This window comes from Protopterus annectens, chromosome 14.part0 (genome assembly GCF_019279795.1).
Source record: "Protopterus annectens isolate FY-2018-M chromosome 14.part0, PAN1.0, whole genome shotgun sequence".
Classification (NCBI taxonomy): domain Eukaryota; kingdom Metazoa; phylum Chordata; order Ceratodontiformes; family Protopteridae; genus Protopterus; species Protopterus annectens.
The window spans coordinates 908,577,443-908,601,888 of NC_056748.1; the positions used below are offsets into that span (position 1 = coordinate 908,577,443).

Genomic DNA, 24,446 nt, shown 5'->3' on the forward strand with positions numbered 1-24,446 from the left:
ATGGATGCTGACACCCTGGAGGCAGGGGGGCCTGCAGAATCAGGGCTCCAGGGAACCCTTCCCTGAGCAGCCCTGTCAGCACTCCTGAAGCATTGCCCAGGTGCTCTGCCCTGGAGGCATTTGAGGGTCACATTTCCCTACACCCACTAGCCTGGACAAACATCACTTCCAATCAGTGAGTGCTAAATATCATTTTCAAGGCTATTTCATTCCCTTTTTGGAATCCTCTCCAGTAAGACGTCATCTCCCAGATGTTTCACCTAGTCAAAGGGAGTTGGCCCTCAAAGAAGTTAAACAACTTCTTCTAAAACAAGCAGTATCTTGATGATTGGCTCTTCATGGCACCTTTGAGGCATTGACTGATACAGGCGATTCATTATGTTTTCCTCCTCTTCCGTCAGTTGGGGGTAACAGTCAACCTTGTGAAATCCAGTCTGATCCCCTCTCAACAGTTGGAATTCATATGAGTTTAGTTAGACTCTGTTTCACCCATTCCATAACACAACCAATCCCCTCCTCTCCTCACAGACACAGTGAACAAGGCTTTAGTTGCAGGTCTAATAACTTCAGTAGTCGTGTTGGACTTATCCAAGGCATTTGACACAGTGTCACATACCAAACTACTTCAACAACTGTCAGAAATAGGCTTCTCCCTACATACACTGTCTTGGTTTGCTAACTACTTACACAAAAGACAACAATCAGGTAGATTGTTTGCTCTGCTGTTTCACCTAGAGTGCCTCAAGGGTCCATCCTAGGACCCCTGCTCTTTAATATTTTCATAAACAATTTACATCTAGTGTCCCCTCAAACCACACTTGTCCATTATGCGGATGACTCCACAATTATATACTCCTCCAAAAACTTTCAAGACCTCCTAAAAATAACCTAAGACGCATTTGAATCCATAGAAACTTGGCTTAATGACTGTCAGTTAATTCTAAATGCCAAAAAACTAAACTACTTATTTTCTCTGCCAAACCAACCCCACAAGACTTTATAATTTACTCTCAAGATGAAATGAAAATTCAGGTTGTTCATTCTGCAAAACTACCTAGTATAACAATAGACGATAAACTCTCCTATGAGCAACACAGTCTTAATGCTATAAAAAGCACTTACTTTAAACTAGGTAAACTCTACAGGCATCAAAAGTACATGACTGGACCCACAAAAAGTCAAGCTGGCCTAGTTGTTACTACTTCCCTCCCTCTTTTATGGTACTCCCATCTTCACAAACCTTCATTCCTCCCTCTTCAATAAACTACAATGCCGCTACTATAAAATTGCAAAATTTGCCTCCAGCTTGCAACACTGTACCCAACATTGCCAAGCTGTCAAAATGCTTAATTGGAATGAATTCTCTCAATACCTCAGTTACACCCAACTAACCCTGGCTCACAAGCTAGTATGTAACCCAGAGAAATGCCTTGTTCTACTGTCAACCCTGTACCCCCCTCTAAAAATCTACGGTCCACAAATAAACAACTTCTGATCATATCAAAACCAAACAAAAGAGTAGGACAAAGCCTATACTCCTATTCCATAGCTAAATTATGGAATGCTCTACCAAACATCTATTAATTTGTTAGATTCCCTTAATTGTTTTAAATCCTGACTAGAAAACTACTATCTTAACAACCCCACATGTCCTTGCTCCCTTAATACCAGACCTCCATAATTTTCTCCTTAATACTCCTCTGTCTAAATCTACAACCAATCACTAACAACCAATCCATCTATGATTTCTCCTTAACTCGTTCCATGGTGAAAAAAAATGTATGTATATATAGTGAGTGGGTACTAGTGTATAGCTCAGTTTTTAAGGCAGTGTACTTAAATTGAATTGAATATAATTTATTTTTTTCTGCAACATGTCTTTACTTTCACCTCTGTGTTAAACAGAAGCTGTTAAAGTATTTGTTAATAAGTTTGCTAGGCTGTGATAATTGTCTATATTTTTATATAGTTTAAAGTCTTTTTTTCTAAAATTGTATAGCTACCTATCTTCTGTAATCTGATGTTGTTTTACTCATTGTGGAGCTTTTCTCCCTGGGCTTCCACTGAAAATGGGTTTCTGGCCCAGTGTACTTTCCCAGTCAACAAATGTCAATAAATAAATAGAAATGAATAGGGACATACAGTTGGCACTTGCAGGACACCTCTCTTGAGTTGTTCAAGTGAAGGTAAGATTAGTTTAACTCTAGAGCATCAGGTATATGAACACTTGAAGATTAATTTTTAAGAAGTTCAGTTAACATTCCCAGCCTTAGTGATTGTTATTACTATGTTGCTTTAAGTAATTCCTCCAAAGATTCCTTTAAGTGCTGTCAGTTTTTTTTTTTTCAAAGTCTGTATTTACAATTTAGTAGGGAAGTTCACCTTTTTCTTTTGTATCGTAAACTGATGCAATGGATAGCGTTGTCGCCTCACAGCGAGAGGTTCCCCAGTTCAATATTTTTGTCATTACTTTAGACTAGTGCTGGAATTGCAGACTGCATGTTGTTGTGTTTGTCATTTTTGTATGCACGTACCTGTGTAAAATGAAAAAGTAGAATATTAATACCTGTGTGCCTTCATATAATGCTTCATTGATTAATAAGGACTTTTGTACCAGGTGTACCCAGTGCATCCTGATATCATCTACATGTCGACTGTATATAAGATAGTATCGGAATAAATTAAGTACATAAAATATGTGCTGAAGCTCTGGGTCTAGCTTTTCCATTGTACATAAAACTCTGCATACATAAGGGTAATGTTTAACTTGTTACTGCCAAGTTAAGGCAGGCACTGTTAGTTTAGACCTGTGTAATGCTAAGCATCTCCTGTTACAATTTGGTTACTGTATACCATTTTGTTTTTATTCTGGAAAGAATCAGTTGGTGTAGGCACATTTACTCAGCTAATGAGACCAAAAAAAAAAATTAATAAAATATAAAAGTTGCAAATCATCTTCTAGATGGCACAGCAGAGCATAAAAGTATCATTAATGAAACGTAGAGTTATGTCTGAAAAAGACCTGTAATTGAGTCCGAATGACTGCTGAAGCTTGTTCTGTACTTGTATTCTATGGAGATTGTTTGTTTTTCTTGCAAAGTTGCTGTAATAGCTGTACAATAAATATTCATGCTGTATCTGCTGGACATCTTCAGAGCCTGACATTTTAGTCCTTATAGGACTGAATTTTGTTTTATGATTATTTTATTTTGGGTTTTTCCGCTTCTGTAAATTCTTCTATAAAGACATTTTTGTACATATTTTCATGGTAACCTACTATATGTAATGTAATGCATTGCTACAAAATAGTCTGGATTGTGATCTCTCTACCAGCTCTTTATTTGGCATTGCAGGGCAGTAACTGCAACTGAGTTGTTAACTCTGAATTTCATAATGAATGTCTGGGAACAAAAGAACAAACATTTAAAAACATCTAGTATTTTGAAACATGTAGCAACCACACACTAAAAAAATGCTAACACCTTTCTGTGTTGTTTTGCTTGTTCTTTGAGTGGGACCTAAAATTGCGGACGAAGAAAAATTTTGTTTACATCTGTTTGCCTCAGTAAGTGTCTTAAAGCACAGTGCAGTACTGTTGTCTTGTGCATAGAATTTCAATGAATTCTGACTAAAACTACCAACTTTCTTAGGTAGATCTCAAAACTGGTGTGCTCTGAAATTAGTGAGGATTGTGGCACATAGGCCGGTCCAAGGAGTAATGCTTTCAGGATCCATGCAAATGTAATATCTGTAGTCTCTTGGCATGTTGGAATATGGGTTGGCCACTCCATGATGCTGCTGTGATGGACCTTGTGAATTCTGTCAGATGAAGCATTTGACTTTATTATTGGAGTAATGAAATCTTCACCTGCTTTATTGATTTACTGATCTAAGGCTGAAGAGCATTGAATTAACCCTTGAGTATGCTGACTTCATTATTTTCGAGTTTCATTTCTTCCATTTTTTAAAACTGTTTCTCTCATTGACATCTAATTATGTGAATGTCCCTAGCCCTTTACATCCCTGACGATAACCCTGGTATGATCCATTGAGGCAGGCATGGGTCTTTTTCCTCTGAAGGGGAAAGCCTCCAGATAGGTAAGACATTGTCTGCTCTGAGGGCTGGTTTCAGAGTTGGACAGAGCAGCTGGCCGTTTCGGCTTAGCTATACATAATGTTACCCCTGTGACATGAACTTGATGGCTTTATACAGGTACCATGTTGCCATAACTGCAACATTTTTGACATTTTGCTCATGTTGTTTTTGGGGTCTTGCTTTCCTCCAGTCTCCCTCATAAAGGACCAGGAACCAAACAAGAGAATCCATGAATACAATGAAGAGTAACGGTCCAGTTTTCCTCCTGTGAGGATAATTGAGTAGTGGATTGCACTGAGCCATCTCACCCCCCCCCCCCCCCCCAAGACAGGTAACCTAACCTGTGGTTATTGAAACTTCTCTCTGCAAAAGTGACTTTTGTGCCAATGACCCTAGCCAAATTTAGGTCAGCAGTATCATACAGAGAATGGCTGCCTCTCTGATAGTGGGATAGATATTTGACATTTTTTGAAACTGTGAGGAATCTTTAAATGGTACAGACATGTAGTACAGGTATAGTGTTTATGTAGTGTCCTAGTTATTGCAAGAAGCTGCTAATCTAATGATAATTGATTGTGTAAATGTTTAAAGGGCATAATAATGCACTTGAGGAATTAAAGGCATTGCTCATTTGTTCTCAAGTAATTTTCAATAAGGGTGACATTTCCTGTACTGGTAATCATCCTTGTCACCCATTGCTCTATAGTTTCCTTGCCATTTTCAGAATAGAGGAGTGTAATACTAGTAGGTTGATTTTTTTCCTTACTGGTCATCCCGGTTGTTTGTAAGGCAGATGGTGTTACATGAAGCTGTGCACCTGAACCCGTTATCCATTGTCTTGCGATTGGTACTGTCAAGTGAGACAGGATGCTGGTTTTGAAATCCTTACCTGCTGTAAGATATCTTGTTTCATTTGCTATGAAATGAAGTTCAGATAAAGAAACTTGTAAGAGTTTAGCAGAAGAGGAGGTGCATTTTTCCTTTGAATTTCAAATTGTTAGGCACTACTAGTTATACATGTTTGTCATATACAGTTTGTAATAATTTTTAATGATTGAGGTAACTGTTGCATCATAATTGTAGCTTTTAAATAGAGTATACATTGCACCTGTATTTAATTCTGTGGAAGCATGCTGAAGCTGGAAACCACTAGTGATAACTTTATGCAGTTGTAAATACAGCTGCACCTGCAGAGTTCTTCTGGCGTGTAGATTACCTGCCATACAACGTATCTGACAGCAGTGCAGTGGTGATCTGCATTAAAGCATAACCAGAAATGCAACTGTGATGACTCCAGATCTCTGCAACTCTAAATACAAGGCTGCTGTTGTAACCAACATGTTTCACACATACAAGGTAGATTTGTGTGTGTGTGTGTGTGTGTGTGTGTGTGTGTGTGTGTATATATTATATGTAATATATACACTTCTATGTAGCGTGTGTATATGATATATAGCTAGTTAGCTAGTGCAAGAGAGCTATCTTTTGCTAATAATGTTGACATCAAAAATATCTAATGAAAAGTATCTTAACACAAAATATCAACAGAAACTGAGCATATCTAAAATTAATGTTTTTGCAATGGGACATTGCTCCCTCCATGTGGGGACTGTCTCTCCCACACCCCCTGCTACTTAAATACACCAACTTAGAGGTTCCATGACTGTGGGGAAAGGGCATATACCCTTTACTGCTCCTGCTATAATATTGATTTAATTAATATACTGTGTTTTAGATATGTTTTATGTTGACATTATTAGCATTGGATCAATTTAGGTAGAACCCAATATATGTGTGTGTGTATATAAACGTACATAAAATGCATGTGTTTTTATATATATATATATATATATATATATATATATATATGTGTGTGTGTGTGTGTGTGTGTGTGTGTGTGTGTGTATATATATATATATATATATATATATATATGTGTGTGTGTGTGTGTGTGTGTGTGTGTATATATATATATATATATATATATATATATATATATATATATATATATATATATATATATGTATAAAAGGAAAAGTTACTTTTTCATCAAATATGTACAGTATGCTGGCATTTGTCATTGAATATATTTGTATGATCACAGAATGTCAGTATTATTTTGTGTGAATGTATATGTAATGGAGATATGGTTGGCAGAGGGTTCTGAGGTTCTTTCCTTTTTCTTCTACTGTGTGCTTTGATGAAGTTTTTTTGCTGACCAGTAACACACGCAGCAGTAATCTGTCATTTGATCTTGGACCATTTGGTGGACTATTCAAAAGAAAGATGATTTAACCATTTTTTTTAAATTCCTTTTTATTTTGTATATTTTTTTTTGAGGCTTGCAACTTTTGAGTTTTATATAATAAACAGAGGACACAACACAGAAGGTGTCCTTCATGGGAATTTGTGGTGGACTTTGCTCTCCAGCTTTAAAAACTGTAGTTTAAATTTTGTTAAAGGAATTTTGATTAGATGCTTACAACCATCTAAAAAAACTAGTCATTAAACACCTGGAAGGTCATTGTAGAATCAGCCTGCTGTGGCATATATGCCAGACCAATTCCTTAATGACCTCACAGAGAGGTGTTTTCTAAAGCTCAGATAAAGACCGCTTTTATTTATTTTTTTGCCTGTCTTTGCCCCGTGTGCCTTTCAATCTTTGGCCCCCTTCTTGGTCATTTGGCTCATTTGCTCTCCATCTCCAGGGCAGGTCATCAGGGGGCGAGTGTTTTTTCTTATTTTATCCCCAGCCCTAATTGCACACACCAGATGAGAGGCATTAGGGAAGGATGTGCACTGGGCTGTCTGCAGAGGATATCCCCTTGCTTTAAGCATTGCTCCATCCAAGCAGCTCCTCTCCCTTCCCTGGCGGCAAGAGCACTGATTTTCACTGTATCCAACAGGGATGATCGCACTGCCTAGAGTGTCTGTGAGTACAAGCAACCCCCTGCAAAAGACAAGAAGGCTATGCCCCTTCATTCTTACACCTTCTATTTCATTACCACTCATCTAATACTGGTTGCCTGGGTCAGATTCAGGGCTTAATTGCTTTGCTGTAGGAATCGATCATTTTTGCATGTTGCTGCTTTATGGTAGGCATTTTTGTCTAGAGTAAGTGCACTTAAATCTGTTCTTTGAAAGATGCTTAGTAGCAGCTCAAGGAAATCATCACGAGCGTCTGGCTTCTTGACTCTGAGACTGGGTTGTATTTCAGTGTGTACAGTCTGCATTTCTACTGACTGCTATCTGCATAACTTCATTTTGTCTTCGTGCCTATCACATGATGTTTCATCACACTAATTACCTCTGCGGTGATTCATCATTGTTACCAAAGCACAACAGCCGTCTTTAGAGTAGCATATAGTTTGATTCCAAACTGTTTCCCAAAACTGCACAGATGGATATCCTGTTTTGTAATGTAGCTAAGTGTCTTTCAGCGTAGTTTGTGCAAAATGCAGAAACCAAGCAGTGTAGAACTGGCTGGAATCATCAACATAATGAATCTAATAAGGGGGGGGGGGGGGCAGTTTTTCATATGTCATTGATTTTTTTAAGGAAAACCTCAAAGAGTTAATAAGATTTTGTTGGATCTGTCCTGTTTCTCGACAACAATAAGTTTTCTATCACCGGTAATTTGAGAGATTTTGTTTCACTATTCCAGAGTTCCTTATAGCCCAGTAACCATTAGATTATTCCTTGAAGGGTTGTATTCCTTGTAAAAGTGCAGTAAAATTGCACTGACAATTCTATCTACATTTAGCTTTTCATACAGATGTTGTGCTATGTCAGTACATTGCCATGGCCTTAACTCAAAAGGCCATTTTGTACAATAAAGTCCATGATTTGTTTTTGGCAGATATCTATAGTAACTTGGTACCCAGACAAAGTAGTACTATTTGCTACAAATCAGCATATGCATAGAAGTGCCTCCTTCAAGTGCAGGATATTTCATTTCCATTTGATATACACATAGGTCAACATATTGCACCTGTTTTTATTATACAAGAGCACCTACAAGCACAGAGTTGGCTAGATGGAAACTTCAGTGGCACTGCTTACTGTGTATGTGACTTGACCTTTCAGAGCAACTTCTAAATTGGCTGACTTTCCACTTCTCTCATTTGGAAATGAGAGGGTTTCATTGTTAAAAAATGACTTGCTCCACTTATCTGTAATGTGTACTTAGGACTGCAGTCTGGGAAATTCGACAGAACATGGCATCTAATGTGTCACTTAAGCTGCGTGGTACAAGGCTGGAGTTTTCAGCTCCAAAGCAGTAAGTGGTGGTGCTCACTCTTTGTAGGAAAGATGTGTTAATAATAGAATTGTGTTTTCTAAGCTTTCTGGGATTTCAACATTCTTCAGAAAGAACAATACTGGCGTTTTTCTATGCGAGTTGCTCCTACCCTTTTCTAAAGGTCCCACCTGCTGCTCCTTTATATCTGCTACAGTATTCACTGCTTCAGGTATAGTTGGTTTAGATTTTTATATCCATTTTTCTAGTAATTGCTTTTTGGCAACCACTAGAATTAAACTTAATAAAACCCTTTCTATGTCTAGGCAATTGAGAGCCTATATCCCAGTTCAAGAAATTATTTCTTTAGTTGCATTCATTTGTTCACTCATTGTTCCTGACAGAGTATTGTGCAGAGAATTTTTGAAATCTGCCAGCTCATTACAGTCCATGAACACGTGCTTCCAGGTATCGCTTTCTTCCCCATTGCAGCCTTGTCTGTCATCTACCTGAGGAAAAAATCTTTGGAATCTGCTCGGGGTATAAAAGTATCTATGCACACAGTTCCAAGCAAAAATTCGAAATCTTCTATTTTTTGTTGCATGTTTGGAAGAAGTAGATATGTCCTCCCATCATTTATTTTTGAATTGCACATCTGACCTCTCTGCCAAATCTTTACTGACCTCTTCTGATTAATTCCTATATGTAGAGTGCAGTATTTTTATACGCCCACTAATTAACGTTTTTTAACAGCAGCTTCTGTTCTAGATTTGGTTAAAAACTCAACCGCTGCAGGTGATTCTCCTTCCCGTTTCTGTCTCTCCTTTGCCTTCCCTGTCTGGGATTGATGTTAGTCACTAGCCTGCGATCCAAATGTCTTCTAGGCCTCTTCCCATTCTGTTACCTTTCCCTCTCTAATTATTTGTTCTCAATACATTGGTTCTGTTGCCAGCTTCCTGCACTACATTTTAACCCTTTTGCTTACTCTCTCTATCCCTAATTGGCAGAATTTCTTTTCTACATTTCCATTTTGGCTTCGTTCTTAGTATACTTTCTGCTGCTTTGTAAATATAATATTCTGTACGACTGCTCTCCTTAAGGATGTGCATCTAAAATCCCATTCTTTCCTTATTTCTTGAATTACCCCCTGCTTCATCATCACCATCCCTTTCCACTTTGAGTTATAGCTTTCTGCCTGTGTTATGTGTTAATTGTGTGACTTTAAAGTATCCCTTCAAAGCAGGTAAACCTAAACCTCATTGTTCTATTGGGTGGATCAACTCATCCCACGTGACTCTTGCCCTCTTGTCCTCCAAAATAACATTTTTGAATTCTTTACTCTGCGCAACTTCTCCTCTGGTTGATAAAAATATACCTGATCTGTGTATAAAATTAAAGGGACTAAAAACATTTTTAGTGTTTATATCTTGCTATCTTTATCCACTGGCAAGAGCTTCCAGTTTCTCATTTTTTTGTGTTATCTTTTGGGGTCAAGTTGGTCTTGTTGATATCTTGTGGCTATCATGTTTCCATAGAAGATGAAAAAACATTCTGATGTTTCATCTACTTTGAGAGGACATCTCCTGTAGATTCATAGAAGTCTTGATTCACCTTTACTCATTCCTCATCAGATCTGTTATTGAATGTAGTTAACCTTTTGGCAAGTATTTGTCTAAACATCTCAATCAAGAGACCATGGAGATCCAAACTAAAAGTGGCTGCAGGACCACCCTTTACTTGGATAGGCTTGGCAGCCCTCTGTCTGTACTTGGTTTGTTGTAGACTTTTCTGTTGTGATCTGTACCGAGCCTTGTGGGCTGTGAGGGATCCAGTTCATGTTCCTTCACAGAACAAGTGGTTTTCAAATACTTAGCTAAAGGGAATATTTTCCTTCAACAGGTAAATAAGACATGTTAGGCTCCTATTCCAGTTTCTTTCCTGCCACATGAACAAGCTTCCATTACATGTCAACCAGAGTAATAAACTTGGCATCTTCAAGGTAATAAGTCCAAAAAAATCCAAGATGTACAGGTTGGTGAAGTGTAGCAAAAACAACAAAATATGAAACAACAAAGCACTCTTCACAACGTGAACCGTTTATTCCAAATAAAGCTTTCAGACATCAGGTCCTTCTTCAGTGTTTCCAAAATTAAAAACAAGCATCCATTTAAATATTAGAAATTGTTAAAACATGTCACACAGCCCATCCTGTCATACAAACATATTAATTAAAGAATTAAATACATAGGGAATGAGCAAAAACTATGTAAGAAACATATAATGGTTTATAAAAAGACAATAATTCAAAACAGGATATAATTTCCTACTTAACCATTTGTTGTTTAGAGTTTAAAGTAGGTTTAAGGGTCACCTGTTTATTTAAACCTGGATGTATATCAGTTGTTAAGCGGACTATCCATTCATATTCTTTCGTATCAAGTTTAATAATTTCACCACGTCTAATATGTGGGTGTAAAAATTCAATCACCCTAAATACAAACTGATGAGAAGCACCCTGTTCCTGTATATGTTTTGCTAGTGAGTTAGTCTCTATACCCCTATGTATATCTGATCTGTGTTCTATTATCCTGTCACATAGTCTTCTTGCTGATTTTCCTACATAGAATCCTACGCTTAGTGTGCAGGTAGCCAGATATACAACTAAAGATGTATTACAAGTAGCTGTACAGTTAAATACAAATTTACTTTTGGTAATGGGACACACAAATTCATTAGAGTAGCATATACTTGAACCGCAAGAGCAATTATAACATGGCACAGTTCCTTTAGTATTATAAGTTAATACAAGCCTTTTTATTTAGGGAGAAATCTTTATAACATAAACGTTGTTTTAAGTTTTCACAATCCTTTTGTGAATAGGGGTTTCTTGGGAAGCCATTTTCCATGGCCAGGTATAGCTTTCAATATATCCCAGTTATCTCTAATAATTCTTTCAACAGATTCACTTGCTCTACTATATGTCATTAAATATCTAAGGGGTTGTGTACCATTCCTTTCATGTTGTGCATCACCATTGTCAATGCTATATGAAAAAATCGTTTAGCCTGTCCATCCCTCAGTCTCATTACATCATCTCTAAACATACTTAATTCACTGATATCATAGCCCCTTGCCAACAACTCATTGGTCATTTGGTCCATTTGTTTAACACCGGTGTCCACTGTGGTGTTGTCTACTGGCTCATATGTATTGACTCCTAGTAATACCTTTAAAAGTGTGTTTTGCATGCATACCGCTCTTATGAAGCTATTTTATTTGTATGCATATCCTTCCTATATATGCAGGTATCCAGGCCACTGTCAATCAGAAAAATTTGAACGTCAAGAAAATGTATTCCAGTATCAGACATATTCATCTCAAATTTTAAAACATCAGTGGTCTGACCCAAATATGCATGAAAATCTACCAAATCATCTTTATTACCTCCCCAAATTAAAAATATATCAACAAAACGTTTATAAAAAAGAACTTTAGAAGCATATATATTATTCTCATCGTATATGGCAGTTGCTCCCCATTTACTTAGGGTTTAGTTAGCATATGTGTTTGTTACTGTAGTGCCCATCGCCACCCCTGATGACTGATGATATAGCTGTTAAAAATGAATGTATTCTTTTCTAACACCAAATCCAGAAGCTCACAGATGGTCTCAGTCTCCCTCACAGTATGTTGACCATGTTCTGTCAGAATTTCCCTTATCCGGTCTATGCCATATATATTTGGGATTACAGTAAAAAGAAATTTGATGTCAGATGTTGCAAATAAAACATTTCTTACTGTAGTACTGTTCCACCATTCATATAACTTAATTAGAAAGTCACCTGTATCTTTAATGTAACTAGGCACATATCCCAAGTAAGTTCTCAAAATATTTTGCAAATAGACTAATAGGGGCTCTGTTATCCAACCCCTACCAGAGACCATAGGTCTCATTGGTGGGTTATTGGGAGATTTGTAAACTTTTGGTAAGCCATATAGCACTGGGATGGTTGGGCACGATACAATGAAGTAATTAAAGGTATCCAGGTGTATATTATTCATTAGTTGTAGGTCGTAAATACACATGTTAATCTTGCTAATAATTAAATTAACTTCCTTAACAGTAATAGGGTTAAATACTTATGTGTCAGAAATTAAATCATTCATTGCCATGATATAGTTACATAAATCCATTATTACAACACAGCCCCCTTTGTCAGCTTCTTTTATTACTATATTTTCATTCTACTGTAAAACCTTTAAAGCATTAAATTCATCATGTGTCAAATTATACATTTTTTTAAAGGAATTCAACTCCTATAACTCTCAAATCTGTTTTTCACAAATATTATTAAAAGCAGTAATAACTGGATCACCCATTGGTTATAATGTACTACTACTTTTACAAACACCTGACATGCCTATATTACAGTCCTTGAAAACATTCTTCAAATTCAAAGTATGTGAGAAAACCTTCAGGTCAGTAATTGCATTAATCATATTATCCACTCCAGCTGGTTTAAATTTAATACCATGTGATAGTAATGAAATGTCAGCACTAGTGAGTTCATAACTTGATAAATTAATCACATTACACATTTTCCCATTTGCAGTGTTATTTCTACTTTCCATAACATCATTAAAAGGTACAGTTTCACTTATTGATGTTTGTTCACTTTGCTTCGTATTGTAGGGCCGTTTCTGGGTCGCCAGCACGATTATGAGTGGTTCCTGATTAAGTCCTGCTTCTGGATATGAATTTGCTCCGATAAATTCACGGTCACTCGAAGGTTCTTGTCTAAAAAAGTGGACTGGGAAATTAAGCCAGCCCCAGGTTGTTTAGCTGAAGCATTGATCTCAGAAAATGCATTTGAATCCATCGTGCTTCTTTCCCTCTGGTTAGCATCTTCAATTTGATTTTTAGTAGGGGACGTCACCAGGAAGTCCGATCTATTTTGTGATTGGTTAGAGGACAGTTCGCAAGCCAATGGAGTTGCGGCAACCGCAACCACATTCTGCTGATTTGCTAGAGGCTCAAAGCTGTCTAATTGATACATTGAGCCCTTTTTTGTTTGTGTAGTAATAGAACTTTTGTTAACAGTTCATTTGGGCCAGGAAAAAAATCTGTCATTATTAAAATAATCAGTGTCACGTTGGAGCTTTCTCTTTTTAGTATTCTCTACCTGCTTGTCCAAATCAGATGTACGTGTCAGCATGTCTTCATATAAAGAAATACAGTCATTAAAAAAAGGTGAACCACAGTTCTTTTTCCAGCGCTTCAATATCTAAGCATAGTTCTTGCCCTATGTTGGCAAAAAAATCATTCATCAACACCATATAATTTAAACTGAGTTTGATATTTAATTCTTGCCATTTTTTAAGTAATTCACGATAGGTATTGCCATATGAGGGCATATTCAGTACACGCGAACCCTGTGGAACAATACTCAATTCTATACAGGCAAGAAAATTGAAACGCTGCCACTGTAGCTTTTTAAAAGTTTTTGCCTTACGCTCCAGGGACTGGATTTGGAGAGAAAACTCTACCGAAGTAGTACTCACACCTGCATTCATAGAAGATTCAGTACGATTTAGTAAAGGATTTTCTCATTGTAAAATTGAATACAGAGACCTACCCATGGAGCCTGTTAGTTTAGTAGTAGGCTGTGTCGTAGTGAATCCAATAGTTCCAATAAATCAGGTCTACATCCACCTGCTCACCAACAAACAAGCAAAGAGTTCAAAAAAATCCAAGATGTGCAGGTTGGTAAAGTGAAGTGTAGCAAAAACAAGGAAATATGAAATAAAGCACTATTCACAATGTGAACCATTTATTCCAAATAAAGCTTTCAGACATCAGGTCCTTCTTCAGTGTTTCAAAAAATTAAGAACAAGCATCCATTTAAATAGAAATTGTTAAAACGTGACACAGCCCATCCTATCATACAAACATATTAATTAAAGAATTAAATACATAGGGAATGAGCAAAAACTATGTAAGAAACATATAATGGTTTATAAAAAAATAATTCAAAACAGGATATAATTTCCTACTTAACCATTTGTTGTTTATACTTTGAAATAGGTTTAAGGGTCACCTGTTTATTTAAACCTGGATGTACATTAGCTTTTAAGTGGACTATCCATTCATATTATTGCGTATCAAGTTTATTAATGTCACCACGTTTAATATGTGGGTGAAAAATTCAATGACCCTAAATACAAACTGATGATGTGTACACACACACACACACACACACACACACACACACACACACATGCACACATACATGCACACATACATACACACACATATACATACATAGACATACATACACACACATATACATAGACATACATACACATACATACATACATACACACATCCACACACGCATACATATATACACATACGTATGCATACATACACAGATACATACATACGCACACACACATATACATACATAGACATACATACACACACATACGTATACATACGCACACACATACATATACATACATACACACACATATACATAGACATACATACACATACGCATACATACATACACATACATACACACACTCATACATACACACATACGTATGCATACATACACACACATACATACACATACATACACACACACACACACACACACACACACACACACACACACACACACACACACACACACACACACACACATGTACACATACATAGTATCACTATATTTAAGCACGAGTTTCCTTAAAGCAGCACAAAAATTAGGATTTTCACAGAAGTTGAAAACTATGGGATTTTACTGGATGGCTGATCTGAGTAATGTGAAAGTTTCTCCTGGTGGGCCACCATTGTCCTACAGATCTAGCTAGCATCTTTTGCCCTTGGTGGTAGGATAAGGACTGTCATAGGCAGCCATGATTTGGAATTGGCACAGCTGGTGACTGGGTGGGATGGAGAAGGCTGTCTAGAGTGTTTGCATAGCTATTTTTATAGCCCAAAGAGACTTCAGATAACTTTCCTCAGGTTGATAGCAGATATTTTTAGGTGTGGTGAAAAACAGAGGGGTAATTGGGAACGTAGTTTTTGGGAATGTAATGAGTTGTCCGGTTTTAAAAATTCACTACAGGGTTCTTTGTCAGAAGTGTTGTGAGATCATATTATTGTAACTTAGGAGCTTATTCTTTTGAGATGGGATATAGAAATTGAATTGCCTAGACTTTGTAAGGCCTTACTAAATGAAGAGCAGTTACTAGAAAATGGAAATAAAAATTTAAACCAACCTTAACTGAAGTATTAAATGTTGTAAAGGAGGTAAAGTAATTAGAGGCAGGTTCTTTAGAAAATGAAAGGAGCTAACTACATAGAAATAAATGGAATTCTTGGGAACAATACATACAGGAGGAGAATGAGTGAAATTTCAGGGAAAACAGGACCGGAGCGATTTATGTAATGGTGGAATGAACGATTATTAAAACAGAAAACATATGTAATGTACAACAATGAAAAATGTTTGTTGTGTCTTTCGGCTTTTCCCGGTTAGGGGTCGCTACAGCGGAACTCCAGTCCGCTAATGATTGGCAGTAGATTTTTGCGTGCCGAGTTGCCGGCCCTGGCTCACAACCTTCAATGAAGGTACGCCCATTCACGCATGTCTCCACACAGAAGACGCTCTAGCTGAGAATCGGAACAGGACGTCTTACTGTGAGGCGACAATGCTACTGCAGCACCACCACTGCAGTAACAATGAAAAATGTTTATAATACTTTTTTTATGTTTGTCTATCCATACTATTACTTAATATTTGTAAATCTAAAGGCTTTCAGGCATCAAATGCATGGCCATAAAGTACAATTTAATAAAATGGACAGTTTAGATTGAGTTATAGTTATGAATCTGTGGCATACCACACATTTCTTCTTGGGGTATGAATGATGCCCTGAATAAACAGAAGGCCAACTGTCATTATTTAGTAAATGCAAAACTACAAAATATCGGACACACACGGTGTACATTTTTAAATTTCACTGTAGAAATTGCATCTGATCTATTTTATAAGCACAGTAAAACATTTAGAAGTACACAAGAGTAATACAAACCTGGGACTTTTTACCTTATTTCGCCCTTTACTTTGCACTGCATATGCCTAATAGTGTTTTTTCAAACTTTTTCTGTGGTGTCACACCCTTCAGAGTAGTTGAGGCATGTCATATTTTTGCATAAATCTGTGTAAATTTAGTTGAAATATCAAAAGGTAAATATTACTACAAGAAGCTGCAAGCTAGAATTACTTATCAGCCAAAGAATATGGAAACTCTTAAGTTGTATATACATTAAGCAAAAAGGTTTGTTTTCTTTTGAAAAACACATTCGTTCCTCTTCAGATGAGTATGAGTTTTTTAATAGAAGTGTGAGACTTTGCAGGGTAAACTAAATCAACAGTCACCGGTAAACAGCGTATTTAACTTCAGTACAAAAGTTACAATCCAGATGTTGCAGAAGTTTAGTTGCATCTCAGATGAAAATTCATATGTATCTGCAAAAGTTGGATGAAAGCCAGAAAACATTTCTTTCCCTGGAGTTGAGACATTTGCATTTTTCATGTTTTTTTTTTTTTTTAGGATACAATTGCAAGGGACAGGTGGTAACCCTAGCTTATGTTCATACATAATTCTTGCTGAATTTCGTATAATGGAGGGCTTTTTCTTTCATAGACAATGCCCCTTTTTTTTGAAGGAGTTCAGCTGTACATTTTTAGTCTCCCTGTCTCAGCACCCACAAGTGGCTATGCAGCCTGAGAACTGTGCTTGCCCATTGTTTCCCCAAACAGATCATTCTGGCATAGTGGAGAAATGCTGGTGATAAGTACAGAATAGCTGAAGCTTCCTGAATCCCTTTTCTCAGACAGTACTTTCTGCTGTCGCTTCTTAAAAGGATTAATAAGTCTTTTTTTACTGCAAACTCGAGGTATTACTGTAGCCATTTTTCTCTCAGATGTTTGCATCAGAGTAGAACCACCAGGAGGTGGCAGTGTCTGAAGCAAACATTTTTGAGCAATGATTTCCTAGCCCCCCCCCCCCTCTGCCAGCACACAAGTGCATGCGCACATACACTGTGAACAGTCTGTGATCTGTGTGCCAGTTGCAGCCCTCTCCTCAGTAGGAATACACTATGGATGGGTAGGGAGTTGCCCTTTCAAATCATTCTGGCCAACAGAGATCCTCAGTTCTGGGATTCATTAGATGCCACAAGAAAAAAAAAATGTTTGCTTTAGGAGCTGATTTTAGCATTCTTTCCTGCAATGAAGCTATTCATTGGGTGGGTATGTCTTGAATCTTTCCCCTCCCATGAGAACAGTGGTTTCTGAGTGTGGTGTGAACTTTTAGAAATGGTAGTAAAAGCTCAGCTTAACTTGAAGGAATTTAAGTGCCACTGGATCCAAACATGCAAAAAAACGCATCTTTAGTGGCTGTTAACATTAATCATAAGAATTTCACAGTTGCATGCCTTGAAGTGGTGTCCTCCGTACACAGTTTGGTTAATTCTTGTTAACCCTTTCATATCTAAATTATATCAGAGGTTGCCATGCAGTGCTTTTAACTCCCTTTTTATGAAGAGTCTCAGCATTTTAGAGAGTACCTGCTCCAGTCTACTGTACAAATTCTAAGACATTCTGAAGTTTATACTTTTTATCTTCTGTGTCCTGCCTAAATAAACGAATTGCCCCAGTAGGAAAGTAGATATGTTCTAAATACATTCTGATACAATTATGCAGAAAAAAAAGTGTTTGGTGCTGTGAAGGCACATTCCACATGGAAGACTGATTGCTTCTGCTTTTCAACCCACCATCACCAACCCATTCCCTAAAAGGTGCTGTTTGTGGTACAATTTCAGTTGATAACATAGTTCTACAGCTGTAATCTGCACACAGATATTACAAGTTAGACTGCCAGTCAAAGAAAGGGTTTACTTTGTTAAAGTGGTCCTGCTGAATACGACTCTTACTCTGCATCACTGAAGAGGCAGGATTGGATGAAGACGAATGCTTGTGTGAGGAACTCGCAGCATCCCTCCAAATGCACCCATGTCTCACTAAGGTCCCTTGCCTTCATCACCTTCTGGATTGATAAGTTTGAGCCAAATATATAGTGAACAATTTCACTGTTATTTTTTAAATATTGAATGTAAAGTATCCTGTATTTGAAGCTTTGGGAGGCACATGATTTAGAGATTTTCCTATTGAGTATTAGCTGCCCTGCTTTTGAGGGCTACTGGGACATGATCTGCTGTTGCTAGTACAGAGTGTTTGCGCACAGTAATGTTCACTCTTGTTAGGTGAATTGCTTATGTTCATGACTTTGAAATGCTGAGAATGTGTTTGCTGCCTTCAAAAGAGGTTGAGGCAGCAGAGGTTACCTGCTTTTTTTTTTCTTTTTTCTTTTGGAGTAGAGTTAAAAATAACTTTTTTTACTTTAGTTTTATGCATGTGTAGGATGGTGTCTCTTTGGTGGGCCTTAGCTGTAAGATCAGAAAAGATAACACACTCTGTAGTCTGTAGGCAACAGTTTCCTCAGCAGTTGTGACTTGTGGGATCGCCAATCAGCTGTCCAAAACTTGGAAACAGTGCCATCTTGTCTATGGTTGTAGCCTTTCAACGGTAATAGGAAGACAGGACCGAGTCCTGACATCTGCTATGATGGGTGGGTCCTCACACATCTGTATTGCTCCCTCAGTGAGGTCAGCCTTCATTTTTGTAATTTAAATTCTGCATTTCTCATTTTATAGGATTGAAGGGTAGCAATACAGTAAGCATTGCAGCTGTAACTCTATGGATTGTAGAAAAACTCAGGAAACTTTGGGAAAAGAAAGGTACTGAATGTATGTAGTCTGTCAAGTCTCGTTAAATATTCTGTTTGTGGGTAGAAAGTACAAGACTTTAGTATATATAATGCAGTGTAGAAAATGTCATAATAGTTAGAAGTGCAGAACTCATTGTTATACTCAAGAGCCCAAGGTTACCAAGTGAGTGTAACATGTTTTATAAAAAGCTCTGGAGTAATACATATACTCCTGTTTTGTTAATGCATTATTGCATGTTGTTTGTGTAGCATCCTAGATGTGCAGTTTGTTCTTTGTGTCTACCGTTTCTCTTCAACTGTTTAACAATAATGAGCTATTAATTTGGGTGCAAGCTGCTACTCAGTAGGACATCTCCCTGTGGGATATTTGGTTGGGGATTCATGGCAGGTGAAATTCAGCTGCAAAGGCATATCCATCCTGTCCATAACACCCTTTTCTCATTTTTTCACATAAGGTCGGGGTGTCCCATCAACAGTGACATATGGCTGTCACAAATTCACTGTAGGCACAGAGAAGCATGCTGTGCCTTCCCATCAGCTTCATTAAGCAAGTGCATGGGGGCTGGGAAAGTAAAGTGCATTGAGGCTTGTGCACAGAGCATGCTTATGTAACTACATGTAGTGCTACAAAATGAAGCAAATCCTGCATGCTGCTGTAGTCACACTTGTGCTCCAGTATGTGGTTTAAGCAATATTCACTAGGCACTGCAAAGGGGTTAATGGTGTTTACACACACACCATTAATAAAGGCATTACCATTGTACACTGTATTTTCACTGACATGCCCATTGGGCATCCAGCTATTACTACTTGTTATACTGCCTGCTTTCGCTATGTGCCTTGGAGGTGATGGACATTATTTCCACCTATGCATTGGTTATTAAAGCTGTAGATGTGGCACTACATGCTTTTCTGTGCCCATGGTGATTTTATGACAGCCATATGTCTCTGCAGCTGAATTTCACTTCAGCCATGTATCCACAGTCAAATGCACCGCAGTAAAATGTCTCACTGCCAAATAGCCCCCACCTATCACATTTTTCATGGGTATGAATAGAGTTTCAGAATGCACAGCAAACCATCAAATTCAGTAAGCATCTTAGGATATCCAAAAGCTGTTTTAGTGCATTTATTAATTTCTGACAGTAGCATGTCTTCTGTTGGACAAATGAAGACAAGAAGAGACCGCTAAAAAGGTACTACAGTGTATTTCCTTTTTGTAGACTGTTTCGAGCATTTCAAGAGTGAGTTCTCTGTTTTGAATACAGTATTTGATGGATTTTATAATAATGTAGAATATATCTGAGCCTTTTCTCCTTTAGCGATTCCTGCTGAAATTTGTACTGTGTACCTTTTTCAGGAGTTAAACTTAACTGCAGCTTTACATGTTTTTTATGATCAGGTACCTGCACGTTTGTACAGTACTTTTGTTGTCTGTGTGTGTGTGTGGGTCTACTTTTTGTGTAGTGAGAAGTAAACAAATGTCACCATCAGTCTGATAATTGAATGTTTAAGTATTCTGAAAGAAGGTTCAGGCTTCAATTGTTTGTAAGATTCCCTTTACTTGATGTTTGCTGATGTGTTAGAGAGTTCCTGTGATTTCTTGGTATCAAGGGACTGTAGAAAAGTGTAGCTAAGGTTGTACATTTTTGGTTTACTCACTGGAAAAATAGATAACTTATTGAGTTTCTAACAAGAAATGTATTATTTTCTCTTCTGACCTTGAGCTATAGATTTCATAACCCTCTTTTCCTACTGAGGGCTTGTATAGCTTGACTTGGAAGTTTTGTAAAAAAAAAAAAAAAAAAAAAAGACAAAACAATGTTAAAGGTTGTAGTTTTTTGGTCTTGGGAAATGACAAACCCACAAGTGTTCTTTCTGCTCAGTACAATGCTCACTATCTTTAACCACCTTTTGTGTAGGAGTCTGAGTTATGCAACAGAAATGAAAGACTCTCTTGCACTCACTTCTTCCACTGTGCCTGTATGTAAAGAATTTGAATATTTGCTGATGCCAAACAGTATGCCAGATCAAATGCCTGTATGTTTAACACGCTGCAACATTTTACCCTCAAAAGCTGTTCATAATAAGCCCACTCCCCAAAACACACAACAGCAAAAAATTGTCTCAGTGGTTGAGTAAATATTGCAGTGAGATGTCTCCTCTCGGGACCTAGAACCAAAGTATCTTTACACATTCATCAGTGAGCTGTCTCTCTAAGGCGCACTATGTTGTAAATATCGAACCACATAAAGCTGTATTGATCGTATTTCTTTCAGGCGTATAGTTTGTTCCTGCTAAGAATTTGAAGGCTCAAGTACAATTTAAGTAGGTAGACATAGGCAGCTTTTGCTGCAGAACAATACAGCATTTCCCCTGTGTGTTTCACTCTCCTGAATGTTTAAAAAAAGTCAGAAGTTGATCTTTGATCAGTACTTTTGAATTATAGTACGCTTTTATTGCTTTCTACATATTTAGTAATAGTTTCACAAGAAAATAGTAGTCCTTGTGATTTATTGTTTTTTTTTTGTGCTACTTGTCAATCTTTTTTGAAAGTGGTTTTGTAGTGGAGAACAATGGAACAGAAACAATTACTGCTTTAGAATATGGAGTCCCATGCACTGTTTAAATTCCTCACAGTAAGACGCTGACCGGTTCGACTCTCAGCTAGAGCGTCTTCTGCGTGGAGACATGCGTGAATGGGCGTACCTTCGTTGAAGTTTGTGCGTTAGGGCTGGCAACTCGGCACGTAAAAATCAACTGCCAATCCTTAGCGGACCGGAGTTCCGCTGTGGCGACCCCTAACCGGGAAAAGCCGAAAGACACAACAACAACGGAGTCAGACTTTGCTGCCAACAGTCATTGTTTATAGCCAGTGAGATTCTGTTTTGGAAGGAGAAGGAGACAGTGTATTTACAGTCTTATTTTTTCATGGTCATTTATGTAGTCATAACACCATGTCTGATTCCATAAGTATTTGAAAGTGGACAAACCTTTTCAGGTTTGTATTTGGCTTTTATCTTCATCAGGTTAAGTTACTGTCTTGGTAGAATGGTTCTGAACTTGATATTTGCAGTGCAATATCCCTTCTCCCTGTAAGATGTAATGATATTAATGCATCTTCTTAAGACTGTGTTTAAAAAGTCAGGTAGCCTGGAATATTTAGTATACTTTACAGAGTATATTTACTTTTTGGAGCATGTCTTGTAAATGACTTAACAGATGAAATGCTGTTTTGTAATATATTGCCTGTAACATCGATTTATACGTAACTTGCTTACAAATAGGATTACTTTGTTGAAAGACTACAGTTTTGTGGTTATGAGGGCAACAGCTAAAAGTGATGCATTAGAATTTATTAATTGTGTAAGAGCAGTCTTTTAGCAAATATGCAGAGTTGAAATATAAGGTAGGGTCGGGCAACAGTACACGATTGTACTTGTATAAGTGAAAATTCTGGCTTCACACTGTGTTACTTCTGCTAGCCTCAAAACATGGTGTTTTTCTGGCTCAGAATGGTCTCTGAGTCAGTGCATTGATTAATGGTTTGAAAGGATTTGAGCTCTAATTGTAGCATTTTGAAGGCATTGGAGGAGGAAAATTGCTGCTTTCCAGCTGATAACTAATGGTTGGGAAATCAGTAGGAATGGTGGCTGTGATGGCTCAAAAAATTCAGTCTTGCATTATACACCCAGGAACCTGAGGGAGCAGTATATCATTTTGGGAGGGAGGGGTTGACTACTACCGCCAAGACGTTTCTTAGGAATTCTAGGATATTGATACTGATTGTAGGTAGGTTAGTTGTATACTGGAGTGCAGGCTTGGTGGTGGGGGGGTGAGCATGAGCTTCAGAAGTAAGCACTTGCAACAGTACAAGTATGTTTTCTTTTTTAACAATTTTGATTCAGCCAAACATTACATAAATTGCTTAGTTCCTGCCTTCCATTAAATTTCATTCCTTCTGAATGTTCTGCATATACTGTTCCCAAAAATTCCATATGTTTCCATGTAATTTGCTCCTACCTTTTCTCAAACATCTGGCCTCCAATTCTTCTGTCTTCTTTACAATACTTAGTACTTCTGTTACAGTTGGCTTACATTTTGATTTCTAGCAATTGATTTTTTGTCAACCAATAGCATTAAACTTAGTAAGGCCTTACTATGTCTGGACAATTAGGATGAAGTATCCCATCTCAAAAGAATAATTTTCTTAATTACAACCATTTGCTCCCTCAACATTTCTAACAAAGTACTCTGTAAGGATTTCTTTTAAATATGCCATCTTGTTACATTCCTCAAAAAAAAAAAAATCTGTTTCCCAGCATACCTCAAGCATTTGCTAGCTACTCAAGGAAAAATTCCTTGAAGTTTACTTGAATTATAAAAATGCTTATGCAAAAACTTCAAGAAAAATACTAAATGGATACTTGCAAACAGTTCCAGGCAAACATCCTAAGCCTTCTAGATTTTTTCATACTTGGGAGCCATGCATATGTCCTCCCAATGTTTCTTTGTGAATTGCATATCTAATCTTTCTTCCCAATCTTTTCTAACCTCTTATAATTGATTCCTATAGTTATCATGCAATATATTTTATGCCCTGCTAACTATCCCTTTAACAACAGCTTCTGTCCCACATTCAGTAAAAACCTCGACCAGTGCAGGTCTTTCATTTAGGACTCCCCTATCCCTTTCTCATTGTCAGTACTCTATCATCCAAATGTCTTGGCCTCATCTCATTCTGTTACCTTTCCCTCTCTGCTTATTTGTTCCCAATATCTTGGTTCCTTTGCTAGCTTCTTCCAGTAAATTCTAGCCCCCTCTTACCAATTTTGTGTACCCCTAATTGCAGTGATCCCTATCGGCAGCATCTCCTTTCTCCATTCCCATGCTGGTTTAGTTCTTGGTATACTTCCTACTACTTCATGAATGTAATATTCTGTACAACTGATCATTATTCTCCTTCAGGATCGGCATCCAAAATGCCTTATTTCCTTCAACATCCCTTTCCACTTTGAATTATAGCTTTCTGCTTGTGTTATGTATCAGAAGAGACTTGACTGTTTAACTCTAAAATATACCTTCAAATCAGGTAATCGTAAACCTCCTCCTTCTGTTGGGAGGATCAAATTATCCCATTTGCCTCCTGCCCTGTTCCCTCCCAAAAAATATCTTTCAACTCTTTATTAATTACTATCGATAACTTCTCCTTTGGTTGATAAAATGTCTGACCTGTGTATTGTGAAACTA

The 24,446-nt window shown here is 37.4% G+C and overlaps 1 protein-coding gene across 1 annotated transcript in view; it reads left to right on the plus strand.

Moving 5' to 3' along the window:
- The window catches only part of CPEB3 (cytoplasmic polyadenylation element binding protein 3), a 1,212,550-nt gene that overhangs the window by 290,150 nt on the left and 897,954 nt on the right, over positions 1 to 24,446 (plus strand). The window lies entirely within an intron of this gene.